Source organism: Zootoca vivipara, chromosome 1 (genome assembly GCF_963506605.1).
Source record: "Zootoca vivipara chromosome 1, rZooViv1.1, whole genome shotgun sequence".
Taxonomy (NCBI): Eukaryota; Metazoa; Chordata; class Lepidosauria; order Squamata; family Lacertidae; genus Zootoca; species Zootoca vivipara.
Window position 1 is genome coordinate 111,634,224 of NC_083276.1, and position 13,415 is coordinate 111,647,638.

A 13,415-nucleotide genomic window follows, 5' to 3' on the forward strand; every position below is an offset into this window, starting at 1 on the left:
ATGGATGCTGGACAACTGGGAGCCCTTTTAATTTCCCACAGTTCCCACACCTTTGCGTCACTCTGGGGTGCTTTGAGAAATTTAAATGGTGGCCCCAAGTTTCTCTTAAAGGTGGGAGAGGGCACTCTGCTTGACAGCTGCCTAATGGTGCCATATGCTGGTGTCAGACCTGATGGCCAGCATTTCATAGATCAATCCCAAGGCCTAACAAAGCTAATCTCTAAGGATGGACCTTTACACTATAATGACTGCTCATGGATTAGCAGTGATTACAACCTCCCTTGGGCACACAGACGAGTACAGGAGATATTCTAGTTCACAACTAGACAGGAGACAATAATAATTTATGCACATTAATAAACATCAATCCTAGAATTCTAGAGTTGGAAGGAATTCCAAGGTTGATCCCCCCCACAATGAAGGAATCACAATTATATGAATCTGATCTGTGATTGGTCTCAGGGCCGTCTTACCCCTAGGCGCTAGGTGTGTGGGGCACCCGGGTGCCGGGCTCTCAGGGCAGCAGGCCGAGAGTTCAGGGTCCAAGAGTTGAGTCCAAAGAAGAGCATGCCCATCGGTTGGAGCGTCGCGGCAGGCTCTTCTGCTGTGGGCGGCTCTGTGCCGTGAGTTCAGGGGAGACTAAGCCAGCAAGACGCTGAGGCGGCCAGCCGGCTCCACCCTCCTGCGCGCCTGGAACTGGGCAGCCTGGGGGCGGGAGGGCGCTGGGCAGATCTTTGCACCCTGGCCCCGCATATGCTTAAGACAGCCCGGATTGGTCTCCTAAGAAACTGCAAAGCCACAATATCCAATAAGACCAGAATCAACCAAATATTGGTTTGTTTATTAGCACAATAATTGCCTGTATCTGTATTTTTATTGGGGGCAATTAATGCTCACAATGCTCTCGGTGAACTTCCGCATTGTACACAACTATTTCTTAAGACAGATGTCCAAGAGGGGAAAAAAAAGAATGTTTCTGCTCTTATTCATTATTATATCTTTATAAAAGGAATTGTCAATATGGTACTCTCCAGATATTGGAGAACAGCTCCTATAAAAAAAATGGGATGATGGAATCCAATAAGCCAATTGTGTAGATCTGAACAACCCATTTGTGATATAAAACCCCAGGATTCCACAGGAAACCTGTCATTCCTAAGGTGACCAGTTGCAAAAGAGGACAGAGCACCTGTATCATTACTAGTTGTGGCAAAGAAGAGATATTTCTGTTTACAAGATGCAGGGGTTTTTTGCCTCAGCTTCCAGTTGTCAAAATTTGCCTTTCTACACATTTATTCAAGGTGCAAGGAGCCTTGTGTTCCGTAAGGACATAAGGACATAGGAAGAGCCTGCTGGATCAGGCCCATCTAGTCCAACATTTTGATTTCACAGTGGCCATCCAGATACCTATATACAAGTGTGCTATATGCAGAGCAGACCCATTGAAATTAATGGACCTCAGTTAATAGCTATCCTTTTCAGTGGGTCTACTCTGAGTACAGCTAACTCAGATATAGCCCCCTGTCCTCTTTTTGCACCCTTGCATTGACCAGCCTCCCATCGGAGGTGGGTCTTTCAGTCGCATTGTCATCAGTCCTTCCTCTTTACAATGCAAGGCAAAAACTATATTTTGACTTCTTTCTACCATATAGGAGACGAGATTTCAGTAGCTGAGGTGTGAGGAGGGGGAAAAAAATAGATGGACAAAATAGTTAGGAGATGCAAAAAGAACTCCATTACTACGGCCATTGGAAATAAGCACAGAATCTTTTTAAGAACACTTTGTAGTTTCCCATAGAAAATAAGCTGCTATTTTTGGTAGTGATTCATAGCAGCTCGACTCACTGTATTTTATTTGTATCGAAACAACATGTGCTGCAAATCAACTGAGGGAATAAAGATTTTCTTCTGCTGCTCAGTGAGTAGGTCACAGCAAATCAGCTGTAAACCTTTACAGCCGGCAGTTCCCTCTAACTGAGCTGTGGCTTGGCGCTGTTAAAATATGGCCCGCCGTTGCCTGCTGCTGCCCATGTGGATTCTGCCCCCCTTCCTCTCCCCAGTATGGAAACAATGACTTTTCTAAGGCAATAGAAGAAAGGTTGGGCAAATAGCTAGTCACCTGGTCACCTGTGGTGAATAAGAATCACTTATAGAAGCCTTTGTAAAAACGGGAATTTTTACATAGTCATCTATGGCTACAGGGGAAAGCAGGTGGGCCAGTAAAAAGAAAAGAAATTGGCAATATAGTAACATTTGAGAAGTTTTGGGCTAAGGATTCAACTAGGACTGCAGAATTAAAGGGAAGTTCACTCTGGTCTCTGTCGCCAGCCAGGGCACCAAAGGCCACTGGGAGACTGCTCTCCTGCCTCTCAAGAACATCACAGTGAGAAGAAGACCAACCTGGCCCCATCCAACAGCTAGTGAAGCAGTAGCTCCTCCAATGCTTTCTGTCCTCAGTGAAGTAGGACTGGAGTCTGCTAGACCTAACTTAAGGTGATGGTGATGCAAGACACAGTGGATAGGTCCCAAGGGTAGTCAACATGTCACCCTCTAGATATTGCTGGACTGCAATTCTCAATATCCTTCACCAGGTTGGCTGGGGTGCGGTTATGATGATTATAGTCCAATGACATCTGGAGGGCACTGTTGGGGTAATTTAGAAAAATGCATCAAATTGTACCAGGTTCTTGGGCCATGTCCTGAGCACCACCCATCACCCATGTCTGGATTATGCTTAGATAAAGACTCACCTGCACTGGGTAGCTTAGAAATGGTCCAAGGCTAAAGACGTAAAGTGTAACATATCCACCCTCCTTTTCTCTAAGGAATGTATGTAGGTGCACTGGCGGGTATAAAGCCAAGGCTGGATTCATGAATATGAGGCATTGGCCTCGCATGAGGTCTTCACTGTGAGTGAGGTATTTGCTCAGTGCAAGGTATCCGTACTGAAGCTCAAAGTGGCATGCTATATGGTAGAGTCAAGCATGGTGAGCTAGCATGGTAAAGTGCTAATGGGTCTCTCTGTAAATGTCTATCTTTGCAAGGTTTATTTCTTGGATCAAAGAACTGTATTATAGTAGAATAGTTCATGACGTACCAGTATCTCTACAAGTTTGTGTAGCTAGTGTGTTTGTGCTTGTCTTGTGTCCTGAGGCAATAAGCACCTTATACGTTGAACTAAACTGAATGGGAAAGGCATTTTCCATGCCCTCCAATATTTCTCCGATGAAATGAGGGACATCCTATTCCATAATAGTAATAATTTTGCTATTTATACCCCACCCATCTGACTGCGTTGCTCCAGCCACTCTGAGCGGCTTCCACCAGGTATAAAAACATAATAAAATATTAAATGTTCAAAAACATCCCTATCCAGGGCTGCCTTCAGAAAGCTTGGGGTTTGGCTAACTCCATACCCTCCAACATTTCTCTGATGAAAATAGAGATGCCCATACGCTTCAACAGTTCTTCTCTGAGAATAGGGACATTCTAAGGAAAAGCGGGACATCAAATCAGAAACCGGGATGACTGTCTCTGGAAAACAAGGATGCTTGGAGGGTCTGCATTTTCTTCACCAGGATTTTTGGGAAAGGCTGCCTGCTGGAAAGCTGGAAAATGCTGGTGTTCTGCTGGAAGATTCTGCTGGAGTTGTGCATACTCTGCTGGTCAAAGTGTGATGTAGTATCAACGACAGATGGTAGGCACAAATTTACAGGTTCTGGGCCAACTGACTTCTACAAGTATAGGCTGCCCTGATACGGAGAGTATTTCTTTCTTCTTGATTTATTTTGACAAATAGTTTTCACTTGATTTACAAAGAGGGGGCAGGGGCAGAAAAACCCAGTGACATTTATTTAATTTTAGCATTCATTTCTGTTTGGTTCTAAATCAAATTACTAAGAGTCCTAAGAGATCTCGGAGTTTCCCAAATAGATGTGCATGTTGTACGATTGTGAGGTGTTTTTTTGTGTGTGTGGGTGGGGGGCTTTTCTCCCTCTCTACTTTGTGAATTCAATGAAACTATTCAATGTCACAGTTCCCATGCCTGAAACCAAGCACAATTTAGCACTTCATACCACACTCTACTGCTACAGCAAGGCCATCCCAAGAATAGATGTGGAGGAGAGAATAGTCTATTTGTTGCAATAACACTCTTCCACGGGCGATAAATTGGTGCTCTCTGTTGTCAGGTTCTTCTCGGTCACAATTGTTTTCTACAAAGCCCTGTCTTGAAATACATTGCTCCAGTTTTAAATGATGCTTTCCGAGACTTTCCCCTTTGGCAATCAAATTTAATGTCCTCCTCCTCATGGCTGGGATTCAAAAGAACCTATGTAAAGTGGAAGAAACACAAGCCCAGGCAGCAAGATCTTTCATGGTTTGGGTTGCAAGGGAAGAGGTGGTTGGTCTCACAAAATAAAAATAATTTTACTGATTATCATTTTAATATGCGACATAATAAATCAGTTTTATTACTGTATGAACCACTTTGATAATTCTGCTGTAATCAAAAAGAGGCACATAAATATTTTAATAATAAGTAGTCAAACAAACAAACAAACTAGAAGTTGAAGCTTTCCCTCTTCTCTTGTCAAACGTAGAGGAGAGGAGGAAGAGGAAGAGGAAGAGGAAGAGGAAGAGGAAGAGGAAGAGGAAGAGGAAGAGGAAGAAGAAGAAGAAGAAGAAGAAGAAGAAGAAGAAGAAGAAGAAGATGAAGAAGAGTTTGGATTTGATATCCCGCTTTATCACTACCCGAAGGAGTCTCAAAGCGGCTAACAATCTCCTTTCCCCTCCTCCCCCACAACAGACACCCTGTGAGACTGTGGGGCTGAGAGACTTCAAAGAAGTGTGACTAGCCCAAGGTCACCCAGCAGCTGCATGTGGATTAGCAGAGACACGAACCCAGTTCCCCAGATTATGAGTCTACCGCTCTTAACCACTACACCACACTGGTAAAATCTGATGGCTCGTGGCTTCTTCACCTGAACCAGCCCACAATGTCTCTTACGACTTCTGCTACAATGCAGCAAAACACTGTCCATCTTAAAAGCCTGAATACAGTGTTGTGGGAAAAGTTTCTTAGGAACAATGAGGCATCATCTGGAAGTTAATTTTAGAGATGAGCGATAGATCTGGAGGTAAAGGGTTGGGAGTACTGTGCTTCTGTATATCTCAGATTATATCAGTGGATGACTCACATGGAGGCAGAACTGTAGTTGCGTTCTGATGACTCAGATGATGGGTTGTGTGGAGTCTGGGCTTGTTATGCAGTTCTTGACCTCTGAACTCTAAATCATATTTTTGTGATGAAATTTAGTTCATATTACAGGGCACAAAGTTATCTGGAACTAAAATTAATTGGGAAAGGGGGTCAGGGAAAAAAACACCTCCCTTATTAAACATGATAAATGACGCATGAAATACACAGTTCTCTCTTTTAATAAAGCACCCCAGAAGGTCAGCAGATATAAGCTGAAGTGATTCAGTCAGAATCACACAAATAATGAGAAATATTTCCTGTCAAAATATGCGGCATGTTATATCAACTGCTGATTTTCTGAGGTATGGCGTGATCCAAGTACAATGAAGCACTTTTAAATACATATTTAACTCTGTTATTGGAAAAAAAATAGCAGCTGCAATTCTGGACACACTTTCCCGGGAGTAAACTCCAGAAAACTCAGTGGGGCATACTTCATAAAAATACATAGAACCATGGTATTAAAATCCTTTGACTGAGATTTGGTCCTAAACCCATTCATCCACAATTCCCTGCTTTGATACATAGTGTTGAAACTGAACTGTGGGTTGCTTTGTTCATTTTAGTGCATTAAGTGCGTTAGTTCATTTTAGCAGACATGCTCTCATTTTGCAGACAAGAACATGTGTTGTGAGGCCCATTTCTGGTAACAAGACTGCCACCATCACCACTGACAAGAACAAAAAGTTGCAGGGATATTTTGAGTGGCATATGTCATTATTGTTATCCCCAGAATTAAAAACATATCATTCATCTCAGGGAGGAAAAAAAAAACCATGCATATAGAATAAATGGAAGATCAGCCCAAATGATCTACTTCTAATTGACAGCCAGGGAAACAAATGAAATTCCTAATTTAAATTTGTTTATGGTCCTATGGACTGCTTGACTGACCCCTTGTTAAGATGTCCAAAGCATGTATTCCATGTTAAGTTGTCCAAAGCATTAGGAGAAATTCACACTAAAAATTCTGGAAAGTTTTATTGAGAATTTTTAAAAAATATATCTTGGGAGGAATTCAGTGTAGTGTTATGGCAATCGTTCCACTTGGGCAAGAATTTCAGCTGGCCAGTCAAAGTGATCCTCCTCTCTCTACCCCCTCTATCCTGGGGTTTCTCCTTCCAGAGATTATTTTTTGCTATTGATTTCAATAGGACCTGAACTCAACTAACTAACTAAGGATGTTGTTTCTTTAGTTTTCCTACCCACCATTTCACTACAAAATCCTAGGGCAGGTTACAACAACATAATCCTAATTGTATCTGCTGCCCTGGGGTATACCATGGAGAAGCAGGGCCACCAGTGCATCAACCAGGGCTTTTTTCAGCTGGAACTTGCCAGAACTCAGGTCCAGCACCTCTCAGGTGGGCGCCATTTCCATTCTAAGAGAATGAGGGAGGTGTTCATGTTCTGTTCTAGCACCTCATTTTCTAGAAAAATAGCACTGGCATCAACAAACCTATTGGTCATGCCAGGTGGGGCAGAATGTGGAGGGATAGGCAAATAGATGTGGCGGCCCAGAACTAGAACAGTGATAAGGCTCAGATCAGTCCCAACTGCTGTCACATGAGAGTGATAGGGGTGACTCAGGATCTATGGATCTCCAGCTAGCTCAGCCCATCCCTGCTCTCGGAACACTCCACTTCGGGGCAATTTCTTGACTGGCACCGATGGAGAGCCCAATTACAGACCTTCTACCTTCCCATACATTCGGTAGGTTGAATGGAGAGCTGTGCGCTGGTGGAAGCTGGGAGAGGCCCACAGACCTGGGCAGAGTGACACTTCTACCTAATTCAACCCAACCCAACCCAGCCCTACCCAGTCTAGTACAAAGGGAACTTGGATTGCATCTGAAGTATGGCTCAAACCCAATGTGTGCCATCATTTCCCATTCTCACCAACATATCTCCAAAGAAAATAGGGATGTCCTATTCTATAACAATGATGATGATGATGAGGATGATGATGAGGATGATGATTTTATTATTTATACCTCGCCCATCTGACTGGGTTCCCCAGCAACTCTGGGCAGCTTTCAACATATATAAAAACACAAACGTTTAAAAACTTTATAACCTTCTTTATTCAGGGCTGTCTTCAGATGTCTTCTAAAGATTATATAGTTACCTGTCTCCTTGGTTTAGGGGTCACACATCTCAATACCCTCCAACATTTCTCTGATGAAAATAGGGATTTCTAAGGATCAAATCAGAAATCAGGACAGCTTCTGTAAATCTGGGACTGTCCCTGGAAAACAGGGACAGTTGGAGGGTCTGTACTTCCTAATTGGTGCACTGTTGGTTACTGAACATCTCTTTAATTAAAGAGAATTACTTAAGTTCAACAGAAGCAGTGGAAAGTTGGAAACATGTATGGAAAGTTGAAGACTGGAGAAAAAAAAACCAGGCTGTGAAGTGTGGTTTGCGGTGGTTGGATGAGACTGACCAGGGTGTGTGTGGCCATGTTAGGGTTGTGATTATTAAAATAATAATACATACATACAGGCATGGAATTTTAAAAGTCTTTATCAAGTAACGATGGGAAAGGAACAGAAAATTGGGATCCAGATTGCAATGATGGCCTAGACACTCATAAGCAACCTAAACAAACACTTGCCATAAGGCAGCTCAGAAGCTGCCAGCACAAATGCTCAGAGAGTCAGGAAGAGGACAGATGCTGTCATTTTATTAATATTTTCACTAAACAATTCTTGCTATTCAAATGTAGGAAGGAAAAGAAGGATTAATACAATATGAGAAATGTCATGGCTTTAAAACAATCATCTGGCAAAAATGAAAAGAGCCATCATCATATAAATTAGAGAAAAAAGACCCCAAAGACTATGTTTGTTCATTATATATTGTTGAAGAACGTTGTGAAGAAGATAAGGTATAGAATAACTACAATATGCAGCAATTTTAGAAAATGTGGGGGAAACCATGGAGGGGTAGATGAATGTGAAATGGGGAAGTATGCATCACTAAAAGATTTACAACCATACTTTAAATCCATGCGATCCTTCTGCTCTTAAAATCGTATCTCCCCATCCAGCGTAGTGTAGTGGTTAGACTTGCAAGACCAGGGTTCAAATCCCTACTCAGCCATCTAACTCACTGTGTGACTTGGACCAGCCACTGTCTTTCAGCATAACCTACCTCACAGGGATGCTGTGAGGATGAAATGGGCAGGGGAACAACTATGCAGCCATCCTTAGCTCCTGCCTTTAGGGAAGGCAAGGTATTGATGAGACACACACAAACAGAATCCCCTGTAGTTTAGACGAATGGAACCGCCCCATCATATCAAGTTTGTCATGAGTAAAATATAAATCTCTATGACTCAAAGAGAATTACAGAATGCTCGTTCGTGTAGAATAGTGTAGGGGAAAAATATAAATACATCAAAATTTCTACATATGTATGCAGGATGGAGTAGGCAGTATGGAAAGGTTATAGAATTGTTTAGAAAAAACTGAAATGTGTAAGGATTCAAGCATCACAGAAATCTAATTAGAAAAGAGGAACTTAGTGGTACACAGTAAAAAAGATACTGCATAGTGTTTTATGTTTCTGCTTGTGTTTCTGCTTTATTGTGTACTGTTTGTGGTTTGCCATTCAGCTCCTTTGGGAGGAAGGGCAGGATATTGATTTAAAATAACAAAAACAGCAGCAGGGGCAGCAACACTGAATGAGATTATCACTACTGATGTCATCAACGTCAATGTGAGGAGGTATGGACTGATAAAGCAGCATCTCCAGTTGCATGGAGGATTCTATTAATGTTCAAGTGAACATAAGCAGAAGCCCACTGAAGATCTTCCCTGCACAGGGAAGCTCAAGGCACTGAGTAGTGGAGGCATGGATAAGAACATTACAGTACAAGCAGAGCTCATATGGTCACCCCTGTTCCCATCCACACTTTGGCATTCATGTGCTGCCTTAAAAAACAGGGAAGCTGTGGCCCTCCAGATGTTGTAGGACTCCTGTCCCACTAGCCCCATCAGACATGGTCAAGGATGATGGAAGCTTTTGTCCAATACCACTTTTCAAGGACTACAGAGACATATATCACAAACTAAATAACTCTGTATGTGTCAAGCGGCTGCCAGCAGCTCCCATGGCTGGTTGCCCAGGAAAGTACAAAGACAAGGAATGTTTCTTACCATCTGCTTTTTATTCAATATTCACAGAGAGAGTCTTTGGAACACAGCCTCTTCGTTAATGGCATAGTCCTGAGTGAACCTCCACCCCCTCCGTCTCTCCCACTCCCTCATGCATCTTCCCCACAGGGGCTGACAAGCGCCCTCTGCCTTTGAGCTATTTTCTCTCCTACTTTCAAGGATCTCCAGGTTCTGGGGGAGGGGTGGGGTCTGGGATGTTTTCTAAAGACATTGAGTCCATCAGCTGTTGCTCCCCTGGTGCTTCCTCTTCCTCTTCCTCCTTTCCCATTATTTCCCAACTTTCCCCCTCATCTGCCTCTGAGCTGTGACCTCCCTGAAACCCCTGTTGCAATTCTGAACTGTCTTCCTCTTCTCTGGGAGGGTCAGGCTGGGAAGGTGGTCTCCACCATTCCTCCTCTGCTCAGTCCCTGACAGTATGTGGTTTACAAAAAATCATTGACAGTAATGTACAAAAAAATTCAACACCTTATAATACTCAGAATCTTAAATGATATTTACAATGCCAAAATAATAATGGCGCACACAACTCAATATCTCAAATCCAAACAGTCCAAATATTCTTGCAATAGGTCCAGAAGAATAACTCTCCATGTGTTATTGATGTAAAGCTCCAAAATGTATTTGTATAGTTAAGTTTTTACCTCTATCTTCAGTACATTTTATTTTATTTTATTGCTAGTGGCTGATGCAAATAAAGATTCTTCTTATTCTAACTCTCCATGTGCATACAGTACTTGTTGCTGGTGCAATTCCGATGGAACTCCAACAACAAGATGACTGGATTTCAATCTCTGCTTCATGAATCTTCTTCTGGTTGGTCCAAAAAAGAACCATGCAATGGCAATTCAGCGCTCAACAAAATAGGTCCGTTCCAACCTTCAAAAGGCACTTTGCTCTTTTCAAAAAGGCTGACTTGAAAAGGCATTGTAAATATCATTTAAGACTCTAAGTATTAGAGGGAGTTTTGTCCAGCAATATCTGGGTGTCCATATGGATCCTAGCCCTTATCTTAAAGCAATACTTGATCACAGTCTGGACTTTGACAAAATAAAGTTGATAAGTTGTATCCAAAAGAGTGCAAGTGGGAGGCATCTCAATCAGCAGAACACAACATAGCTGCCAAGTTTTCCCTTTTCTCGCGAGGAAGCCTATTCAGCATAAGGGAAAATCCCTTTAAAAAGGGGATAACTTGGCAGCTATGGAACACAAGATTCCTCCATCCAGTTTGGGCCGACTTCCTCCTTTTGTAGTTGCCCTCAGTGGTACAGCCCACAATGCTTAGTATGTACCCCAAGCCTCTAGAGATGTTTTTTTTGGGGGGGGCAGAGTTCTGGAAGAGGATGGAGGTAGGGAACAATTCATTGTGCAAGCTTGCCAGACTCCCTGGAAAAGACCCTGATGTTGGGAAAGATGGAGGGCACAAGGAGAAGGGGACGACAGAGGACGAGATGGCTGGACAGTGTTCTCGAAGCTACCAACATGAGTTTGACCAAACTGCGGGAGGCAGTGGAAGACAGGAGTGCCTGGCGTGCTCTGGTCCATGGGGCCACAAAGAGTCGGACATGACTAAACGACCAAACAACAACAAAACTAGCTTTTGGAATAAGAGTCAAACAACATCTGGAATGTACCACATTGAGTCAGACACAACTAAACGACTAAACAACAACAACAGGTCTCCTGTAGCTAATCCCAGGTCGCTAGAATGTCTCGCTGCTCTAGAAAGTGAGGAGCAGGTAACAATGAACTATGCAATTCATACTCCATTTACCATTCCAACTCCATTCACCGAGACCGAGCAACTTGAAGTCCTTGGCTCCTCCCTCCCATTTGCTAACCTAGAGGTAAGAGAAGTGTGTGGCTTGAGCTTTGATTACAACACTTGGGGAGTGGATCCTAGACTCACTAATCCCTCCCCAAGATCCCCCTTTAAATTAGTCATCCAACAAAACTAATCTATGCAAGTTAAGTTTATCATTTACTTCATATGTCTTGAGCTTTGAAGTCGTATGTGAATCAGACTTTTTAGCCAGCTTACTTGCTTATCTATCTATGTTCTGAAATCCTAGTAGCACACAGGAACACAATGAGATTTCTCATAATATAATGTTGTAGTTTTAATTTTTAATTATTTATTTGGCATGTGGAATTCTTTCCCCCTTTAACTTCATTGTAGTGAACCCTACCCAGATAACCCCATGGCTTCCCCCTCTCCTTCCTAAAAAGAGTTAAAGAGAGTCTCTTGATCTGCTGTGATAATCAAGTTAATGCTCACTTTTCTACATTACTATAAATCTATTTTCCCTGAAGACTCAAACGTAATTACCTCATGCTATAAACTCAAGACATTTCAACAACAAAATCATTAAATCCGACAATTGTCTGGGGAAGAATTCCTCTATCTACTTCAAATACTCCTTTATCTCTTAGCAAATATCAGTTCTGGTTACATCATTAAAATTACGACATCCCTTTTCTGTATTTTACATTCTCGATGTGGCCCTGGACTTTTAAATAGGCATGGGGAGCTATAGTCCATTACCTCCGACCACCAAACTACATATGGCGGACCACAAGTTCCAAATTTCTGTCTTAAAACAACCCTCAGTCTTCAAGCAGAAGGAGAAAAATCACAGCTGGACCCAGATACTGGGTTTTGTACAACAATGCTTGCCCAGCCTGAGGCCATTACAAAACAAGCAGCACGCAAGGGCACCAGATTCAATCAAGTTTCAATCAAATATTATTAATCCAAAGAGAAAACAATAAGAGAACCATATACAAGTGCTGACACAGGAGCCAAAATCAAACGTTAAACAGATAGCATGTACAAATAAAAGGCAAACCAGTCTTTATAGTCTTTGAAGCTATATAGCGGTCAGCAAAGTGGCAGCAGGTCGAACGAGGTGTCAATGGTAGACAGGCTGCCGGTGTTTTTTTTGGCTGTTTCGCCCATATGACGGGCTTCTTCAGTAGTTTCTCCTTGTGCTTTTATGTTTAGTGCATTCAAATTTGTATGAAACCACTTATCTTGGCTTAGGCCACAATGCTCAGGTTTTTTTTCAAAGGTTCTCTCATTTACATATTCAATTTCTTGTATTCAGAGTATTTTTGGTTTGAGCATGTATTGACTAAGCCTGAGGCCATGGCTAAGGAGGCAAGTGGAAAGCCACTTCCGCGCTTGCGTCGGAGGTGGGGTTGTGGGCTGCCCGACTGTACCATCGCGTAGGGGCTGAGAGTTCAGCCCCTGCGCGATGGCGCGCTCCCGCCTGCGTCACACCCCGACCGGCCAATGAGGCTGGGCGGGGCGGGGCCACGCCGTTTAAAGGCCTCCGCAGGCGGGAAAGCTCCCTCTTTGAAGTGGAACGAGCTGTTGCCGACCCTCGAAAGCCGGGCTGCTTCACTCGGCTACCCTGACCTGCTGGTGCTGCAGCTAGGGGAAAACGACCTTGCCTACCGTAACGCAGTGGACTTGAAGTTGAAAATATTCAGCGATTTTGATACCCTATTGGATTCTTGCCCGGGGATGACGCTGCTTTGGTCATCCCTGCTGGAGAGGCGCATTTGGCGCGATGGACGCTGCCCGATCGCTATGAACAGAACTAGGCGGCGCTTGAATTTTTTCGTGATCCGCAGAGTGTTAGCCTTGAATGGCCGAGTAGTCTCGCACCCAAGCCTAAAACAGAGTGAAGCAGCCCTGTATCGTCATGACGGTGTACATCTGTCGCCTATGGGGAATGATATCTGGCTCGGAAACGTAATTACGGGAATCCACGATTGGCTACATGTTAGTGTACATAACTAGGCGAATAAGAGACTAGGACCACAGCCCCCCTTAATAGCGTTATAATATTAAATAATTAAATAATGTTTATGTTATACCCACGAATTGGCAAGAGGGTACTACATGTGAGCGGATTGGCGGCGAGCCAGGGTGGGCTCGAGTGGCGGTTAGGCGTTGGAAATTTGCATAAC